Consider the following 20,813-nt stretch of genomic DNA (forward strand, 5'->3'; position numbering starts at 1 on the left):
CTGCATTGACTGCAGGAACTTGCCGTAGGGAAGGCAAAACAGGTGGAAGGGTCCTTGGATGCAACCCATATAACGCATAGAACGGAGAACAGCCAACCGATGAGTGCAGGGAGTTGTTATAGGCAAATTCTGCGGCACCTAAGACCGACAGCCAATTTGATTGATGTTGTAGACACAGACATCGAAGAAACTGTTCCATGGTGCCATTGGTACGTTCGGTCTGGCCATCCGTTTGGGGGTGGTAGGCCGAGGACAAGCGGGCATCAACACCCAATGAGGAAGTGAGAACGTGCCAAAAGCGCGAGGTAAACTACTGAGACCCCGGTCGGAAATCAGAATCGTAGGTAGACCAAAAAAGCGTACCACATGGTCAAAGAATACGTTCGCTAATGTGGGAGCAGTTGGTATTCCCGAACATGGTATGAACCGAGCCATCTTGGTAAAGACATCCACTACCACAAGAATTGTGGACATACCCCCGATACAGGGGAGTTCTACCACAAAATCCAGGGTCACCGTGTGCCATGGGTGCGGTGGTAAAGGCATACACATTAGAAGACCAACGGGTTTACCAGGTTGTCTTTTGCATTGTGTACATACGGCACACCTACGGACGTATTGTTCGGTATCTTTCTTCATTCCAGGCCACCAGCACCAACGGTGCAAAAGATCGTAGGTTTTTGCCTGGCCAGGATGGGCTGCTAACGGGAGGTCATGGGACCATTCAAGAGCCTTCCGTCTGGTTTGGTTGTCAGGTAGGTATAGTAGACCTTTAACGTAGGGAAGTCCGGAGATCAGTTCAGCGTCCATTTCCTTCAGGACAGAAACATGATCCCTGGCCCATCTCCGTAAACTGACTACAATTGACCGAGAGACCGAACAAACACATATAACAGCCCCTGATGGTAATACCGGGGTGGATTGTTTGACAGTTTCCGTGTCAGTACCAATGCGGGATAAGGCATCTGCCTTTCCATGTAATGGACCAGGGCGATACGTCACCGTGAAATCAAACATGGTAAAAAACAAATGCCAACGTATCTGTCTGGCGTTGGTGCATTTCACGTGCGACAAGGCCTGAAGGTTTCGATGATCTGTATACACAGTTATCGGGTGTCTTGCACCTAAGAGATGATGCCTCCACTCCTTGAACGCCACCTTGATTGCAAGGAGTTCTCTTTCCATAATCGTATAATTACGTTCAGCTGGGGAAAGTTTTCGAGAGTGGAAAGCCACTGGATGTAGGCATTGAGTAGCGAGGCAAACCTGCGAAAGGATGGCCCCTACTGTAATAGCAGAGGCATCTGCTTCCACAATGAATGGGAGAGCTGGATTGGGGTGCTGTAATACAGGAGCGGTGGTAAAAGCGTCCTTCAGGTTCTGGAATGCTGTTTGCGCTTCTTCATCCCACAAAAAAGGAACATTAGGACTAGTCAACCGAGTTAATGGGGCTACTATTTCAGAAAATGAGGCGATGAAACGCCTATAAAAATTGGCAAAACCCAAGAAGGACTGAAGAGCTTTTACTGAGCTCGGAACGGGCCAATCCAAAACTGCCCGAACCTTGGAGGTACACATGAGTACTCCTTTTTGGGAAATCTGAAACCCCAGAAACTCTACAGATGATGCATGGAACACACACTTCTCCAGTTTTGCAAAGAGAGAGTATTCCCTTAGACGAAGTAGAACAGAGCACACATGCTGTATATGTTGGGGCAAAGTGTCTGAATATATTAGAATGTCATCCAAATAGATAACAACATAGCAATCCAGCATATCCCTGAAGATGTCAATTACAAAATGCTGAAATGTCGCAGGGGCATTACAAAGCCCAAAGGGCATCACACAATATTCATAAAGCCCATATTTTGTCTTAAAGGCAGTCTTCCACTCATCTCCCTTTCGCATCCTCACCAAATTGTATGCCCCACGCAAGTCCAACTTGGTGAAGATAGTGGAAGAGGTCATTTTATCGAGGAGCTCAGTAATAAGTGGCAACGGATACTGGTTCTTCACCGTGACTTTATTAAGGGCGCGGTAGTCCACACAGGGGCGCAGATCCCCTTCTTTCTTTGGCACAAAAAATATTGGGGAGGCCGCTGGTGAACGGGACGGACGTATGTGTCCGAAACGTAAGGCGTTGTCAATATAGCTCCGTAGATGTTCTTCCTCCTTCTGTGTAAGGGAGTAAATTCGACCATGGGGAATTGTTGCTCCAGGTATCAGGTCGATGGGGCAGTCATAGCATCTGTGTGGGGGCAGTCTTTCTGAAAGTCCTTTGTTAAACACATCAGAAAATTCCTGGTATTCCAAAGGGAGGACCGAAACGGGGTTAGATGACGTGGCGTTGATAGAAGGGAGGCAATCTACCATCGCCAGACAAGGGGACAATACCGCTACATTACGGGACGTAAAGCACCTCTGTATACAAAAAGAGGAGGAGAACCGTACGGTTTGTTCAACCCAGTCAACTACAGGATTGTGTTTTTGCAACCAAGAAAGCCCCAGAATGATGCCAAATTGAGGGGCCGTGATAAGGTCGAAAGTGATGGATTCCGAATGTCCTTGTAATGTGGACATTTGTAGTGGACCTGTTTGATCCGTCACATGTCCAGATATTAAACGTGAACCATCTACCGCATGTATTTCCTCAGGTCTTGCTTTAGGAAATATAGGTAGTCCGTAACGTTTGGCCAACTTAAGGTCCATATAATTCCCGCTAGCCCCTGAGTCTATCATTACCGGATTGGAAAAGGTAATGACGCCGGGAGCCGTAAAGGACATAGCAAGGTAAACATGCGAAGACGGAAAACACTCACCCGGGCCTGGGATCATTTGACTCGTCCGGAAGGCCCGGTTCAAGGGCGAGTCCTGGCGTTTCCCGACGACTTAGCGGGTCTTTTAGGACACAGACGGATGTAATGGACTGACTGTCCACAGTAGAAACATAGATTATTCACCACCCACCTTTCTCGTTCAGTCTTGGACAATGGACCCCTAATTGCCCCGATTTGCATAGGTTCAGCTTCTCCCTGAGAAACAGGTGTGCTTCCATCTGGTCGAGGGGTGTTGCGAATATCGGGATAGCGACGTTCGCCACGTCTTTGCCGGAGTCGAGCATCGACTTGTAAGACTAAGTCTAGCAATTCGGGGAAGCCAGATGGAAGAGCAGGTACCACTGATAGGGCATCTTTCAGGTCGTCTGACAAACCTTTATAAAACACAGCCGATTTCTTCTGTTCTGGCCATGTGGTTTCAGCCGCTAATTGATTAAAACGGGCAAGATACGTCAAGAGATCCGACTTGCCTTGACTAATAGCCAAGAATTCCAGATCCGAGGACTGTGCTTTATATCTCATATCAAAAACACTGTTCATGGCTTGGATTAATCTATCGAAATCATACAGAGCCGGGTCATCTGCTTCTAGCAATGGATTAGCCCATGCTGCAGCAGTGCCACCCAGATGGGAAAGAACGAATGCCACCTTTGTAGTAGCATCAGGAAATGACAAGGGACGACAAAGAAAATGAAGGCGACATTGGTTCACAAAGGTCCGATACATTTTGGGATCACCCAAAAAGCGTTCTGGTGGGGCCAAAGGGAATGGCCCAGGGAGGACTACTGGAGCTGGAGCCGGAGGTGGTACAAGTGGTACAGGAGGAGGCACCGCAGCCGCGGCGTCACCGAATTCCTCGTCATGGGGTAAGGGCTGCACAAAGCTCTGTAAAACATCCATGCGTTGATGTAATGTCGCATGTGCTGATGCCATATCGGTACGAAGAGCAGAAAAAGCCTGCATGAGGGCTGCCAATGGGTCCGATCCAGCCTCCATAACCGAGAGACGGTTAAAATTGAGGCTCCTAAATCTGTCACAGCCTAGGTATGGTATCCCAGTTGCCACAGATACTACTCTCCCAATTATGGAAAAGTATCCTTCTGTCTTCGAACACGAAAGTCTCTAACGTGATATGCCAAAGACTCCCGCCCCAAGAGCTCAGCCTACAATGAATCTATTCCACCTGTCAGGCTGAGGGCTTGAGTGAAAAGGCAGGAGCAGACTCAGCAGAGCTAAAGGAGGGAAGAACAGAGCAGACGTTCAGAATGCAGCCAGGTATTGCCGAATTAACAGCAAACAACACCCCCCAAGTACCCACTCTTACCTGTTCCGTAGCAAAAATGTACCAGTAACCTACTAGTAATGGACAAAGAGGGGAATGCTTATATCCACGGTGAAGGAGGAGTGCGCCAGTGCCTCAGGACCTCAGTGCTGCAAAGCGTTCCAAGAAGATATCCACAGTGTTCAAAAGTAGACTCAGCAAAGCGTCCCAAAGAATATCCCAAAGTGATCCAAATCGATTTCAGCAAAGCATCCCAATATGTCCAAAGCAATCCAATAGTAGATTCAGCAAAGCGTCCAGAAAATACCCAGAAATAACTTAAAGAGAATTCAGCAAAGCGTCCAAATTAAACAGTGTCAAAAAATGATTGTTGAAGTAAACAAAATTAAGGGCAAAGGAAATAAGCGTTACTTCACGCTAGTTCCTTTATTATCATGCTCGAGTGAAAAAAGCGTCACAGCCAGAGGACTTTAACAAGTGGAGGTCGAGATGCAAGCCGAGTTCAAGGATTCCGGGGAAATCAGTCGAAGAGGGGCGGGCGTCGGAAACAGGAAGGAAAGGGCAGGGGCGAAGGCTTGGATTCAGCACAGGATTCAAGATCAAACAGGAGTCAGGAAACAATGCTCGAAACTAACACAGTTTAGGAGCGCTGGGCACTCGAACAGACAGTATTAAATACGGTCTTCAGATAACACGGCAACGTGGTGCGTGCGTGTCACGTGACTAACATAGTAGGAAGATGGGAATTGTAGTTTAGTGGGTTCTGTGTGTTGAAGAGCGCTCATATAAACGCCATGGCAATTTCCAACAAGAACGGGATGTGACAGGGTGGGAGTGTGTGAGATAGGATGAAAGTTGTGTTTTTATGTGTTAGACGTTCTTTTTGTGTTCGATTTGTTTGCGGACATCACGGGTGTTTTGAAATTTTCTAAATAAACTGACTAGGGGGTGTTCTAAGGAGTCAAAATGTGTCAGTTTTGTTCGCAAGCAAAGTGAAACTGTTCTAAGAACACTCGCGGTGTCCGGGGAGTGTTCGTAGGTGGTGTCCTGAGGACGCTGTCCGTATTGTTCTCTGTTAAGTTGAATGTGTTCTAAGAACACGCGCGGTGTCCTGAAATGTTTGCAAATAAACAAAATGGGGGTGTTATGAAGACGCTTCTAAGAACACTCGCGGTGTCCGGGGAGTGTTCGTAGGGGGTGTCCTGAGGACGCTGTCCGTATTGTTCTTTGTCAAGTTGAATGTGTCCTAAGAACACTCGCGGTGTCCTGAAATGTTCGCAAATAAACAAGATGGTGGTGTTCTGAAGACGCTTCTAAGAACACTCCCGGTGTCCGGGTTGTGTTCGTAGGGGGTGTCATGAGGACGCTGTCCGTATTGTTCTTTGTCAAGTTGAATGTGTCCTAAGAACACTCGCGGTGTCCTGAAATGTTCGCAAATAAACAAGATGGGGGTGTTCTGAAGACGTTTTTGAGTACACTCCCGGTGTCCTGGAATGTTCTTAGGGGGTGTCCTGAGGACGCTGTCCGTATTGTTTTCTGTCAAGTTGAATGTGTCCTAAAAACACTAGCGGTGTCCTGAATTGTTCGCAAATAAACAAGATGGGGGTGTTCTGAAGACGTTTTTGAGAACACTCCCGGTGTCCTGGAATGTTCGTAGGGGGTGTCCTTAGGACGGTGTCCGTATTGTTCGTTGTTAAGTTGAAAGTGTTCTAAGAACTATCGCGTTGTTCTGAAATGTCCGTAGGGGGTGTCCTGAAAACGGTGTCGTATTGTTCGCTGGCAAGCTCAAAGTGTTCTAAGAACACTCACATTGTTCGCGGACATTAAAAGTTTCCCATAGATCATAGTTGAAATGTTTGACTCTATGGATGTGATATGCTGCGGTGGTTGTTGCCAGGGCATAGAGTCTTGGGTGCATGGCCATTTGGCCATGCACCCAAGACTCTATGCCCTGGCAACAACCACCGCAGCATATCACATTCATATTTGTTTATAACTTTGGGTGAAAAACAAATGTATAAGGAACAAAGCTATTAGATACTATGGATGTGATGTGCTGCTATGGTTGTCCTTATTATTGTATACTTACTGTTTGGTCTAGTAATGGGAGTCCATGTTTTTTTTCTTCATTTCTGTGATAAAAGAAAATAGCATGTTAGTATTAGTATTTTGTAATGACTTATTACTTTGTATAAGCAATATACTTTTATTTTTTTTCGACCCTCATATTTAGTAGAGTACAAATCAGAGTACTGTGCAATTTGCTCAGTTTCTGTATTTGTTGCTAAAATCATTGGGTCTGTGGGAGAAAAAAAAATCCATGTTGGATTTAAAAAAAACCCTTTTTCTGTTATGCTACAGTTTATTTGTTTGTTTGTTTTCAGTGTTCACTTGTTGTTTCTGGCTAATGCTTTATACTTTGCTTTGTTGTATTTCTTTTGGAATAGTAACAAATTCTTCATTTGTTTTGATATTATAAAATTTTGGAGCAGTTAGATACCAATTGGCGTATTCTAACTGTCTATTTTTTTAATATATTGTAGTGGTTTCCATTTACCTATTTGGATATTGTTAAATTTTGGGACAGTTAGATACCAATTTGGCGTATGCTAACTGTGTATTTTTTGGCCTAATTTAGTGGTATTCATTTATCTGATTAGTTGTTGTAGAATCTTTGAGCTGTTAGATAGCTTTCGGAGTATTCTAACAGTTTATATTACTTTAACACACATTTATAATTTTGGGACAGTTAGATACCAATTGGCGTATTCTAACTGTGTATTTTTTGGTCTAATTTAGTGGTATTCATTTATCTGATTAGTTGTTGTAGAATCTTTGAGCAGTTAGATAGCTTTTGGAGTATTCTAACAGTTTATATTTTTGTAACACAAATTTACTTAAAGGTTTAAATACAGTTTATTTATCAAATTTTGGTTTTAAGAACATCAAATAAGCGTTTGTAAGATTTGCTGGTAATCTCTGCTTTAGAGTAATGGTACTGTCATTACATTCAAACCATCCACATTTCTTTTTTATGTATGCAGTGTAGTGCCCTGAATTGGTTGCGGCTCCTGCGTGGTAGAATATACCTATTGTTGTGAAGGTTTTCTTACCAAGTGATATTTGACCATGTGTGAATCCAGTCAGCTTGCAGTTGTTTTTGGTACCATCTGCATTGTAACGTAGAAGCATTAGTATTACGTATTTACTATGTGTTTGTATTACTAACGTGGAGCGATTATCTGAATTGCAGGTAAAGCATAATCTACCATGGTTTGCATTTTGTACAAGTTGCTGAAATGGAATGGATTCACAATTTGGTATTCATATATATATGAAGCGTTCATTGGGGATTTCTTCTTGTGTCACATTGTTGCAGAGAGTGCATGTATGTTTCCACATGTATGAAATCTGAAAGATTTCATTTATAGGTATGTTTTTGTTTTCCAGTACTTGTAGTAAGTACATAAGAAATTCTTGTGGATCTTCCTGTGAGTTTATAGTGAATTTCACCATTCCAGCACAGTAGTCCAATTGTCGTCTTATTCCAAAAACACTATATGTGTTGTCAGGATTGTTTGCTGCATTTCTGTGAAGTACTAACATTTGCAAACACAATGGGTTTGTACTGTGTGAGTAAATGTTGTCAACAATTGGTGGTAATTGAAATAGAATATTCATTGCTACATTTGCATAGCAACTTACAACAACTATATTTGTGAATTTAAATGGTCCAGGTAGTTCTGTATCTAACTGCTTTTTTTGGAGTTTGTCTTCCTTCTTTAAATAAGTACCTGGTTTACTTTCTCTAATTGATTCTTTTTTGTTTGTGGTACTTGATGAAGTATTAGTTTCTTTTACTCTCTTTGGAGGATTTCCAGTGACGTCCTGTTGCATTTCAGTTTGATTTAGTTTTCTTTTACAACGTTTTAGTTTTTGTGGAACAGAATATGTGTTTAGATGGGGAGTGTATAGTGAGCAAAGTCTATTATATTCTAAAATGCAAGGAATATCAGCGTTTACTTTACTTGCATCAAAGTTGATTAGAAATAGACCGTCAAGTGTACGTAAGCGTGATAGTGCTACGTAGCTCATGCCTTCTTTAAAGACTGTGTTACCAATATCTATCATTGCTTTGTCTAGGGTAAGACCTTGTGATTTATGAATTGTGACTGCGTATGCAAGAGTTAGAGAAAATTGTTCTCTGCGTACATACATATCTTTGAAGAGAAGGAATCTAGCTGTTGAGCGTCCTATCCCTTTTACTTCTGAAAGTTTGTCAAAGAGTATATTGACAAACTGAATTTTGTTGTCACGTGGGTATGTTTGAAAGCCAACAACTGTACCCAGTGCTCCATTAACTAGTCCTTGGTCCACGTCAAGGTTACGTTTAAGCCTGCTGTGTTTGAGATTGATTTTTCTAAATTATTTAGTCTTGTTGTGGCTTGGTCACACATGGGTAGTGTCATACCATGTACATCTAGTTTGTCTGTGGCGCTAATTTCCATTATTGGTTGCATTTCTTTACTTAACATTATTTCATTGAATTTGAGACAGCTTGCAAGAGTTGGCATTAAGGCCATACAATTGACATTTTTGTGGGCTAATTGTTCCATAACATCTGTAGCACATGCATTATCGCCATAAAGTGCATTAATGTGCCGGGTTTTCAATGTTGCTTCTGCTTCTTTAGAAAGTGTACCAACTCTCAAACTTTTTAAAATGTTGGCATAAGTGAGATCTGCAGATTGGCGCATGTTTTCTGTTAATTCTCTGTATTGGAAATGTTGCCAAAGGTTGACATTTCCAATGCTGCCAACAGTTTTACGGCAGAGTTTGTGCCCTAATGTTTTAAAAATAGGTTCACCTTTTACTGGTGTTAATTGAAGCAGATCTCCAAAAACAATAATGTGTTTTCCTGCAAAGAGCTCTTCAGGGTCTGTTTTGAGTACTTGTTGTAATCTGAGGTGAATCAAAGCTAACATCAGGTTGGAGACCATGTTCACTTCATCTATTAGTAGCATTTTCATTTGTTTCAATACTCTGCGTAAATTCCATTGCAGCTTCTGCAGAAATTTTGTAATAGTCTAATTTGTTCTGGTGTTCTACTGGTAATAGTAGTAATCGGTGTAATGTAACACCACCTATGTTGTAGGCAGCTAAACCTGTGGGGGCAGTGACAACAGCTGACAGTTTGTTGTTTGTCAATTGTTGAAGGAACTTACTAATGATTTTGATTAGGAATGTTTTGCCAGAACCAGCTTCACCACTGACGTGCAGTAGTATACGTTTATGATTATGGCAGGAACATTCTTTATTTTCATGTTTTACACCATGTGCAATTTGTTTTGTTACTTCTTGAAAAATGCTACTTTGCTCATTGTTTAGTTTTGATTGTAGTATAGTTAAGTCTTCCTTATCTTCATACTGACACATGGTGTTTTCTACTTCTATCATAGCTAATTCTGCCTCATTTGTTATTAGTGGTTCTCCCAGTGGTTCTTGGCTTCCTGTTACAGAAGGTTGACTACTGTCAGGAGTATCCTTATCTAGTTGAGCTTGGAGTTCTTCTTCATGTTGTTGTTCATTGTACAACATTGTTTTGTACTGTGTAAAGTTTACATCAGTTATAGTGCTTTCATTTGCTTTGAAAGCATCCTCATATGAGTCATAGTTATCTAGTAATTGTTCTTCTTTTCTCCATGATTTGAAGAGTTGTAGCAGGGACATGTAATATACTTCTTTATGTTGAGGAGTCTTCAATGACAATTTGATATGATTAATTAAATTTGGTTTAGTGAGTTTAACTAAGCTGCCTTCACAGTCTGTCACTCTATATTTACCTTTTTTTTCATCGGGTTTCATATTATTTTTGTATGTGTAGTTTTGGGCTATTTGGTATAGACACATGTTTTCCAAAGTATTACTTCTGTTTGGGTAGTATGTGTCCAATAAATTGTTTTTTAAAATGTCTTGGCTGTTGGGATCATGTTTGGCTATTGTTTCTATATCTTCATATGATTTTAGAACTCTTTTTCTAGATTTAGCTGGACCAAGACTTAGCCATACTATATTTTCAGATTTACCATACAATGAAGTACCAGTTAAACGATCAGCTGCTTCATAAGATTCTCTATGGGTGAGCATTTTTATGCCCAAGCTGTATAATTTCTGAGATACTGTTTTATCTGATGACAGGTCATTCCAGAGGTCTTGGAGCTCTGTCTTTTCTGCTTTAGTTAAGTATGCTGTGACATATCGTGCAACTGCAGTAGAATTGTCTGCAATGTACTGCACATCTATGTTTGCATTCCATAAGTGAGCAATGATTGCATTATAATCATTGATATATTTTTCTTCTTCTTTTCTTTTTATGTATATGTATTTTTAGGTGACTTTCCTTTAAAAGTATGTCTAACTGAAGACATGAGGTTGTTTACTTGACCTGTATTTGTAACTGGTCTAGGTCTAGGGAAACCAAATCGGCATTTGGTGTAGTATTTGCCTTTGTTTTTGTATTTGCGACGACAATATTTTCCACATTTGTGTCTTTGAAATTGTAAAAAGTGTGCACAAAGATCACTATTTGTGGCTTCTGATGGAATTTGACAAGTGACATATTTTTCAATAAACTGTAAAACAAATAAAATGTAGCATAGCAATGAAGCGATGGTGAAAATATCTTGAAACATTAACAGGATCCAAAGAACAAAGTTCTCCAGGTGTTAGAATATCTATGTTTGTTTTGTTTTTATTTGATATGCGTAGGAAATCATGTAAATCTTCCCATGCATATTCTGCACAACTTAATGTAACAAACCAAGTGGGTGGGCCAAGGTTTCTGATTATACAACGTACATCACCATGACGTCGAAACCAGTACTCTTTAGTACCACGCATATTTGCTAATAGATTTGTAATATTTGATTGTAAAATCTCATCCTTTTGTTGCACTTTCTCTAATATTTGTGTAGCTGTCATATTTTGAAAGTGTGATCCTGATTTTAATATGTGTGCAACTCCGTAACATAAAGTTGCTAGTTCACTTTCAAAGAGTAGGTGGAATATGCATTCCACATTTTGTCTAAATCTGGGATCTTCAGAATACATCCGTAATGAGCGGTATTCTGAAGCTGATATTTGAATAGGTCTATCATCATATCTTCCTCCTTTGCCAGTTGGAAAGAGTAGAGGAAAAGCATGTGCTTCTATACTTTTTTCCCATATACTGATTGGCGATCCTTTTGTTTGATGCATTTGGTAAGTTTCCAGTACATCTTGTACGGTGTCATTACAGTGCAAAGGATGAATTGTATACTGGTCTAAAGTATTTGATATTGTAGCAGGATCTAGTAGCTCAAATTGACCAGCTTCTTGTGTTTCTTGAATTATTTCAGTTGTATCTTTCAAGTTTTCTTCAATATTAATTTATTTGTAATATTCATTATTCTCTTTAAGATATTGGAAGGCTTGTCTAACTTTATATAAATCTACCAGCTGTTGCCATATTTTTTTGTCTTTTGTAGGTACTCCATTTACTAATATAATTAAATATTGCTGCATTGGACGTTGCACTCCTAGAGTATGCACATTTTCTTTTAGATTTAATGGTAAATAAACTACTTTTCCACGAATGCCTTTTACCAATTCAGAGGGAGGTAATTTTGCTGTTTTTGGTTGAAGGCGTATTATTGCTTGAAATTGGTGTACTGTTTGAATTATGATGCTCTCATATAAATTAAGTTGTTGTAGAGGTTTTGGTACTGGGTATAATTCCAAATTATTTGTGATAGAACGTGAAGGAGTTTGGTTGTTGTCAAGTTTTGTAGTGCAATAACTGCAAAGTATTAAGGGCTCAGTTATTTCATATTTGTTTTCTGCTAGAAGGTAGAGAGCTAATTCAAACCATTTAGAATCTTCATTGTCTTCTATTTTGTATGATAGGTCCACGGTTTTTGTGTTACTTTTATAAAAAATTCTACGGCAACATACACATACATGGTTTGGTACTTCAGCTGATATACTTGTAAATTTTAGTATTTCTTTTTTGTATGTGTTTAGCAAAAGGTTGCCATGTGTAGAATTGTTGCTTAATTGGTTTAAAGCTATTTCATTCTGTAAATGGCTTTCACTTATAAAATATTTTTTCTGGATATAGTGAATTTCTTCAAGTAGGTCTTTTGCTGTACCATGTAGAAGGATGTTATTTAACTTTGCTAGTGCTAAAGCAGGACTTTTAGCATAGTACAGTTTATAGACTAGATTTCTTATAGTTGAATGATGTGTTGATATCCTTTTGATATCATGGAAAGTGGTTTTACAAGTAGGTCCTGTAATGCAGGCCAATGAATGTCCTTGTAGTCCTGTGTACTTGCGCACTGGACAGGTATCTATATTTATTGAGGAATTGGTGTAAAGATTTGAAACATTGTTTGGGAATGTTACACATTGACGTGCATGGCCATTTGTACACTAGACGTTCTGATTCAGTTGAATGGAGGGGTAATTCTAAGTTTTCAGGGCATATTTTTGTAAGGAGTACTTCTTGTTCCATTATGGTATTATTCACTTTTTCATAACCTCGACCACTGCTATTTATGGCAATTGTATTTGTTTGCTTTTGTTTGTACGCTTCTTCATTAAAATATGGTTCTGTGCTCGTAGTGTGATTCCATTCACCTCCGCAGATAGTTAAGAAGTTCTTTCTGTTGACATTTCGCTTATTGAGAAGTCTTTTTTGTAATTTAGTTATTAGTTTTGTTAGTGGTTTCATTTTGTTTAACAGTAAAATAAATACATTTCTTTTGAGAAGAATTGCACTGTCCATCAATGCTGCTAAGATTAATTTCCTACAATAGGTTTTAAGCTTTGAACCTGATTTTTCTCCTGTTTTTATAAGATTTTGAAGGATTTTGTGACGGTATATTTTGGCTAAAATACTTTTCTTGGTATGCTTACTTTGCACTATATTAAAATTTGAAGAAGTAGTTTTATCTGTACTGATAGGTGATGTTCTGTTAATTGTTTTTTGGTTTGTTTTACATTTTGACAGAGGAAGCGAAGTTGTTGTACTTGAAACTTTTTGTGTTTCACTAAATGATTGTATTAGCTGTTTTGTTTCAACTTTTTTTACACATTCTGCTAGAGATGGATGCTTATGTTGGACACCTTTATTTTCATTTGCTCTGATTTTGCGTTGCTTTCTACGGAGTTGTCTTTTGGTAGGCATTCTTTAGGGTCTGTTGAAAAAAATAAAGAAGATATGGGTTGGGGTGTTCTGGAATGTATGTGTGCTGTGTGCATGAGTGTTTGAGTAAGATGATAAAGATGTATGTAATGGTGTGTGATTGTGCATTGGGAACTAAAACTAGTAGGGGTAGGTATTCTTGAATTTATGTGTCACTAAACTGGGGTTCAGATGACAAAAAAAAAGTAAGCTAGTGGTGTGGAAAAGTACAAATAGTAAATGTAATGTATACAATTAAAACAGTTGTTTGTTCTATAATATGAAAATTGTAGTGGTTCAGTTGGCTAATTTGTGTGTCCAAAAATAGAAATTTGTGGGCCATTCTGGTTGTAAATCGCTGTTTACGAAATGGAAATTTTTGGACAAAATGGTACAAAATCTCTATTTTAAGAAACCAAAATAGCTGGTATTAATGTTATAGTATATTTGATTAATAATATAAATAATATGGTGATATGTTACTTACTTTTTGTTGTAAAATTAACAGGTAACTTCTTAGTTTTTCTTTCTTCTTCGAATTCGGCTGCTTCTTTTCAGGAAACTGGTCTTCACTGCAACTGTGAAAGCTTCAAATTAGTAACTTTGTATATAGCACTGTTTTTAATTTAGATATTGATTTTTTTAATTGAAATCCTCAGTGCCTTCTGTAAAACTATTAAACTAATTTATTTACTCAAGATACATTGCATCAGTTCAGTGTATATGATATGTTCTTAATGAACAAATTGTATTGATTGACTAACTGTAGCAAAAATAAAATATCTTTACTATGTCTTGTGAAATTTATAATATATTAGTGAATACCACTATTTCTGTAAGTAAACTGTTCTAGGTAATAGAGCCTCAATGTCATGTCTAATTTAAAGTAATTAAGTAAATAAATAAATAAAAACAAAAAATATGAAATTGTATAAGTATTTTTCTAAAGGTTTAAACATAGATTGTGTTTGCATGCAATTTTGTTTGAATATATGTAGTCTATATATTTCATTTAAAAAATGTTAGTTTAACATGATTTGAGTGTGTGTGTTTAAAGAAAGTAAAAAGTATAAAGGTGTATAAGTGGTAGTTGATTTTAGGAAATTGAAAAAAGTACAGTAAATTCATTTAACAGATTTTACAAGGTAAAAGTCTGTTTGAAAATGTGTTCATCTACCATAGCTCTCAAGTCACACGCTTTTGGCGGGTGTCACACGCCTTGTAAAGGGCAGACTCACCCGCCAAGCCTCCTGCACGCCCATTCATTCCAATGGGCGTCTCACCCGCTAAAAACAAAATCGGGTGATTTCACCCGCCTGTAAAACAAAAATGGTTGAGAGCTATGTCATGTACTATACAGAAAATATGCATACCTGAAGTTTGTGTTCATGCATATGGATATGCGTGGAGCTGCAAGTAGAAATCTTGAAGACTTGTACCGTATTTGTGGTAGATGCTGCTTGCCAATGATATGACACTTGTACTCAGAGAGATTCAGAGTACATTTGCAGTGCTGATCTATGATGATGCAGTTAGATGTAGAGGTCTTGAATGTGATTTTGAATGGTCATGTGATTTTTGAGTACATCCAATGAGGGAATGGCAGAGAGAGTGTAGTGGAGTGTAGTGGAAATGGTAGAAGGGCTGTTCATGTTACGATATGTCCGCGGACATGGCGCTAGTTCCAGGACATCGGGAGTTACATCCGGGGATTTTTGGGTTCAGAAGTCATGCAAATGAGAATAAGCACTGAAAGGGATTGGTCAGGAAAGTTTGGTGGGTGTGTTGTGCCAGGAGAGATTTTTTGAGATACTCTTTTTGCTGAGAGAACAAAAGATAGCTATGGCTGTGTGTTTCAGAAAACAGATTGTTTGGATTTTAGGAGATTTGTGGATACATTGGTTGAAGGTGCATGCAGAAAGCTGTTGAGTAGCTGTAGATCTTGGATTCCCACATGTGGAAGTACACTGTCATGGAGTACGTGGAATGAAGTGGTTGGATTTACTACCTCTCTGTGCTACTTTAGAGACAGAGCAACATCCAGACATAATTGTAATTCATTGTGGAGGGAACAGTTTAGGGCATGTGACTGGAATTTTTTTGCAATTTGCTATGAAAGAAGGACTGAGGAAGGTTATGGACATGTTTCCTAATTTGCAAGTGATATTTTCACGGATTGCGCAGAGACAAATGTGGCTTCGTTCTTCTTCATTTGGTCCACAAATGGAAAAAGCAAGGCGCAATGTTAATAAGGCTGTTTGTGGCTTTCTAAGAGATTTTGGCATGTCTTCTTTTCACAATGAAAATATTATGTTTTGTAGTACATACATTTTTCGCAGAGATGGAGTCCATCTTACTTATGCTGGCAATCAGATTTTTCTGAGAAATGTACAAAATGCATTGCGACCTTTTTTGGAATTTTGAAGTAGATGTTAAGCATTTACAATTTTTGATTTACAAACACCACCCAAAGGCTATTTTCAGAGCCACCACTTCCAGAGAAAATTACAATATTTGTGATGGAGTAGTAACCCAATTTTTTTAATGTTCGCGAACTGTTCGCGGACTTCTAAAAAATACAAAGAGCCCTGCTTCATTTATTTTCACTTCTATTTTTTAACTGGGAAAGGCGGCTCTGAAAAGAGCCTTATTTTTTTTTGATTTTTGTAATTTTGTATTTTTTTGGGTTTTTCAGACACGACACAGTAGGAGAGGAGGGTAGAGGAGGGTAAAGGGGGGGACACCAACCACAGGGATAAGAAAGGGCGAGCTGAGAGAGGAAGATGTAGAGTGGGTTTTATTTGGGTGGTGAGCAGGTCTTCTCGTGCTCTGAGACGATAGTCTCAAAAGCACTCCGAAGTCGCTCCCCCCTGCAGAGTACTGTTTCACAGTACATACATACAACTTTGACCCTCGAAAGGTAAGGGTCATCAGAATTCTGTATGGCCTGTGAGGCAGCTTCAGAAAGACGCTGTCCCACAGAGGTGGTCCTTGTGGTGACAGGATCAGAAACAGAGGATGAAGGTACAACCCTGCGAATAGCCCCAGAGTGGAATGACCTCAGGTGTCGCTTCATAGTAGTGGTCCCAAAGCTGTGGTTACCGTGCTTCCCGCGACTGAGTATCATTTTGCACTCATTGCAGGTAACATGGTTCGCACGAGCCTTAGGACCATTCCCATGAATGGTAAATAACCGCCACACCCAAGACTCACGCCTAGTGCGGGTAGTAGGGATTTCCTCTACCTCATTCTCATCATCCTCTTCTTCCTCCTCCGCATCCTCACTCCTGTTCCCCTCTTCAGGCCCTTGGGGGAGTGGTGGTGGTGCTGAAGCAGGTGCAGCACCAAGTGGCAGTTCAGCAGCCAAGGATGCCATGTCGATGATGGTGTAGTCTGCAGGTGGCAGCAAAAATCACTGTGTTCTGAAGAATAGCCAGAAACACAATGGGAATAAGCTCTTGGGCGTGGTCTTTTATAGGGGTGCTTGTGCGCGGTCCACGGACATGCGCACTGTGCACGGACAGATCGAACACAAAAAAAGGATCGGAAAGTTTCAAAACGTATATAGAAAGTCAAGATTGCTATATGGGACTTGTGGCATGATGAGATTTTATTGAAAAATATTATGGATTAACTGAAAATGTACTTTTAAATTGTTCGGGGAGACGAACAGTGTCCGCATTTCAGGACACACGATGAGCGTGGGCGCGGTCATATGATCTGTTTGTGAACTAGTCTGCGAAGGAAGCGCCTGTCCGCAGGACACCAAGTGCACGGAGATTGGTTAGCGCATGCGCATTGATGTCCTACGGACACTGTTCGGGTTCTGAAGTAATTAAAAGTGCGTCACACGTGAAACAGTTTAAACTTGGTAGCGAACAGTAAGGACAGATATAGTGTTCTTCAGGACACGTGTAATTTAGTTTATGTAGGAACATTTCAGGACACCAATTGTGTTCTTAGAACACTTTCAATTGGGTAGCGAACACTACGAACAGTTGTACTGTTGTTCATGACACATCATTTTCGTGTATTTAGGAACATTTCAGGACAGCAATTGTGTTCTTAGGACAGTTTTAAGTTGATAGTGAACATTAAGGACATATATAGAGTTCTTTAGAACACTTTAATTTTTGTTTCTTTACGAACATTTCAGGACACCACGTGTGTTCTTAGAACAGTTTCAACTTGCTAGCGAACAGTACGAACAGGTGTGGTGTTCTTTAGGACACCTCCATTTTCGTTTATGTACGAACATTTCAGAACACTCGCACTGTCCGCGGACACTTTTATTGTTTTTAAAAAAAAAACGGAAACTGTTCACAATACAATATAAAAATTAAACTTTATTTAACATATATTAATAATTTATGACAGAGAAGGTGAGGCAGAAACAGAAACAAAAACAGGAGAATTTGGGGTTTCAACATGATTGGTATTAGGTGAGGAAGGGATGGAAATCTCATCAAAACGTTTTGGATTATGGAGAGGGTTTGGGGATAATTGACTGGGATATGGCGAGGAGGCACAAGTACATGTGGGGCAATGGTATGACGTTTTTGTTTTAAAATTATCTTCAACAAAAGTTTTTAAATTATTAAAATTGGTCAACAGTAAATCAATTTTTTCTTTTATGTTGTCAAGCGTGTTTTCCATAACAGCTTCTTCAGAGGTAGTTTCTATTTTGTTATGCTCTGTATAAAAAAATATATATATGTTAAATGTATACAAAATAATAATATTTAAATGGTTTATGGAATTTCAAGGATGTCATCTTTGATGTCCTGGGTGTTAGTCTTAGCAGAGCACGGTGGTGGCGCGAGTTATGGTTGCTTAGCTTACCATAACTGGTGAATTTCAAGGGTTTTTCGGTTTTACTTGGAACCATAACGTCCCTTTAACAAAGTTTATTCACTGAATTTCATAGGTTTTTAGTAGCACAATTTAACCATAACGTCCCTTTAACAAAGTTTTTTTCACTGAATTTCATAGGTTTTTAGTAGCACAACTTAACCATAACGTCCCTTTAACAAAGTTTTTTTCACTGAATATATATATATGTATATATATATATATTATAGGGCGGTGGTCGTCATCTTATAGTTAAGGTAAGTCAGAGACACATAGGAACCCCTCAAAATGTTATTGTTAATAACTTTTGCTTTGAGTAATAGATTTGGCCGAAATTTTGAAAGTGATTAAAGGTTTGGGGGCCCCCCAGACTGCAATGTTTTATATAGATTTCTTTAAAAGTTATTGATCGTCCAAAAGAAAGTTGTACTCCAAAAGTGCAGCCTACCTCAATTTTTGCCAAATCACACAGCCTAAACCGCTCAACAGATTTGGACCAGGTCCAAAACAACTTGCGCACGAAGCATTGACTCACGATCCATGCTTGATTTGAGGTTATTTTGTACCGTAATTATTTTATTTTAAACATTTGACAGAGAGGGGGTGCCACCTTCCCCAAAAATTATAGTTATATCTCCCATGGCGCATTGCAGGATCCTGGTTTTTAAGAAATAAAATGACTGCCATCTTGTTTTTCTCTCAAGCCGAGATTATGGGAAAATTAAACACAGTAAAAAGCTATTTGCAGGTCAAAAAATATGCAAATCCGTGGGGGATGACTAGAAAGCACTGAGTGAAATTTGGCAGTTGGAAGGGGTTCAGGGACCGAGTTTGGAACACAAACTTTTTGTAGCCTCAGCTATAGCTGCGAATAGCCAACATCTGAAAGCAAACTGCCTCAGAGAGGCAGCGTGTGCTCTGGGCTTAAAGGGAAAGGGCAGGGATGGAGAGGAGGCCGTCTGGGGTGTGGGGGTAGCTGGCACTGATGAGGGGGGAACTTGGTAATGGCCTGGGGGGCAGGGAAGCATTTCTTTCCTAGCTATTTTGTGGATATTTTCTGCTATATCCCAGTTTACGAAGGACTACCGATAACCGCAGGCATGTGTAGTTCGGTACCCACAGTTACTTTAAAAAAAATGTTTTTGAAAGATATTTTTATAACTATTGTAATGTAAGGGGTGAAAAATCACTGGCTATGTCCGAATGACATGCCATCTATGTCTTCCATTCATACAGCAACCAGGACAGACTCTGCTTAGCTTAAAAGTGAGGACGGGGCCAACCTCCTCAGGCCATGTTGCCTGATAAATGAGCCAAACTTACAAGACCGTTTAGAGGAATGGGCCGGCCCTTTTTTTTGCTTTGATGTTAAGCGGGGTCATTCCCGCTTTAAAGCTAAGCAGGGTCAGTCCCGGTTACTGCATGGATGGGCGACCCAATGGGCATCTGAATTATTTCCTTTTTTTAAACCGTGCTTCTATCAGCCCTTGAAGGTTTTATACTCAGAGCCAATTTTTTGCCATTTGCTGAAGTGCATTCTGGTATTTGTAGTCTCCCAGTTAATAATAGAAAATAAAAAATAGGTATTTTTACAGCAACAGTGGATTTCCTATACCTGCAATAATTGGGACGAACACTGCTTAGCTTCAAAGTGAGGAAGGGGTCAGCCCACTAAAGCCATGTTGCCTAATATATGGGCCCCACCTTAGAAGAAAACTTAGAGAAACATGGCCTAAGGGGGTGGATCCTTCCTCGTTTTGAAACAGAGCAATGTTGGTCCGGGTTATTGCATGTATTGCATGTATGGCAGACAGTCCATGGTCCTGAATGCCATGTGTTTTCTTAGTTTTAAATATCTCATAACACATGGCATCTGAATTTTTATAAAACAGAAAATGTGATGTGATTAGTGATGTGATCTTTGTGGTCATAGTCTGTGCCACAGGGGCACAAAGTTAAGGTGACTTTAGCTGAATTTCCAGGGTTTTCTTGCATTAAGTTCTAACCTTAACGTCTATGCAGCTAAAGTGTTTTCCTTGACATTCAATGGTTTTGTTATGATGTATTGCTCACCGTAATGTCCCGGCAACTAACGTTTTTTTTTTTCCTTCAATTTCAGAGGTTTTGTTACGATGTATTGCTCACCTTAATGTCCCTGTAACTAAAGTGTTTTCCTTGAATATATATGTAGTAGAAAAGTCCATTTGAGCCAAGTCACATATTCCACAATGCCACTTAGTAGCCATCGCTGGAAGATCACCTCCAGTTCTGAGCCACAACAGAAAGGCATTCTGGTCATGCAAATTAGCTCAAATGCTAACCTTTTTCTCCAGAAAATTGCCTTTGTCTAAGAGGGCATTGTTAGACAGATATATAAAGACTTTGTACCGTGATACGCTGGCACACTGCACTCCTCGGAGCAGCAGAGTGGGAGACAATCTTCCGATCTGCGTGTAATGATGCACCATAAGTTCCACAGCAACTAATTTGTTTATTGAGTATGCCAAGGACAGGGAAAATCAGGCAACAATGTGTTTCGCGGTCAGCACAACGCTTGATCACATACAAGGGAAACATCATGGAAATAGGAGTTGAGTATATTGTTACAACTCTATGG

This window comes from Ambystoma mexicanum, chromosome 2q, assembly GCF_040938575.1.
Source record: "Ambystoma mexicanum isolate Mex_15411 chromosome 2q, UKY_AmexF1_1, whole genome shotgun sequence".
In the NCBI taxonomy this organism is placed as follows: domain Eukaryota; kingdom Metazoa; phylum Chordata; class Amphibia; order Caudata; family Ambystomatidae; genus Ambystoma; species Ambystoma mexicanum.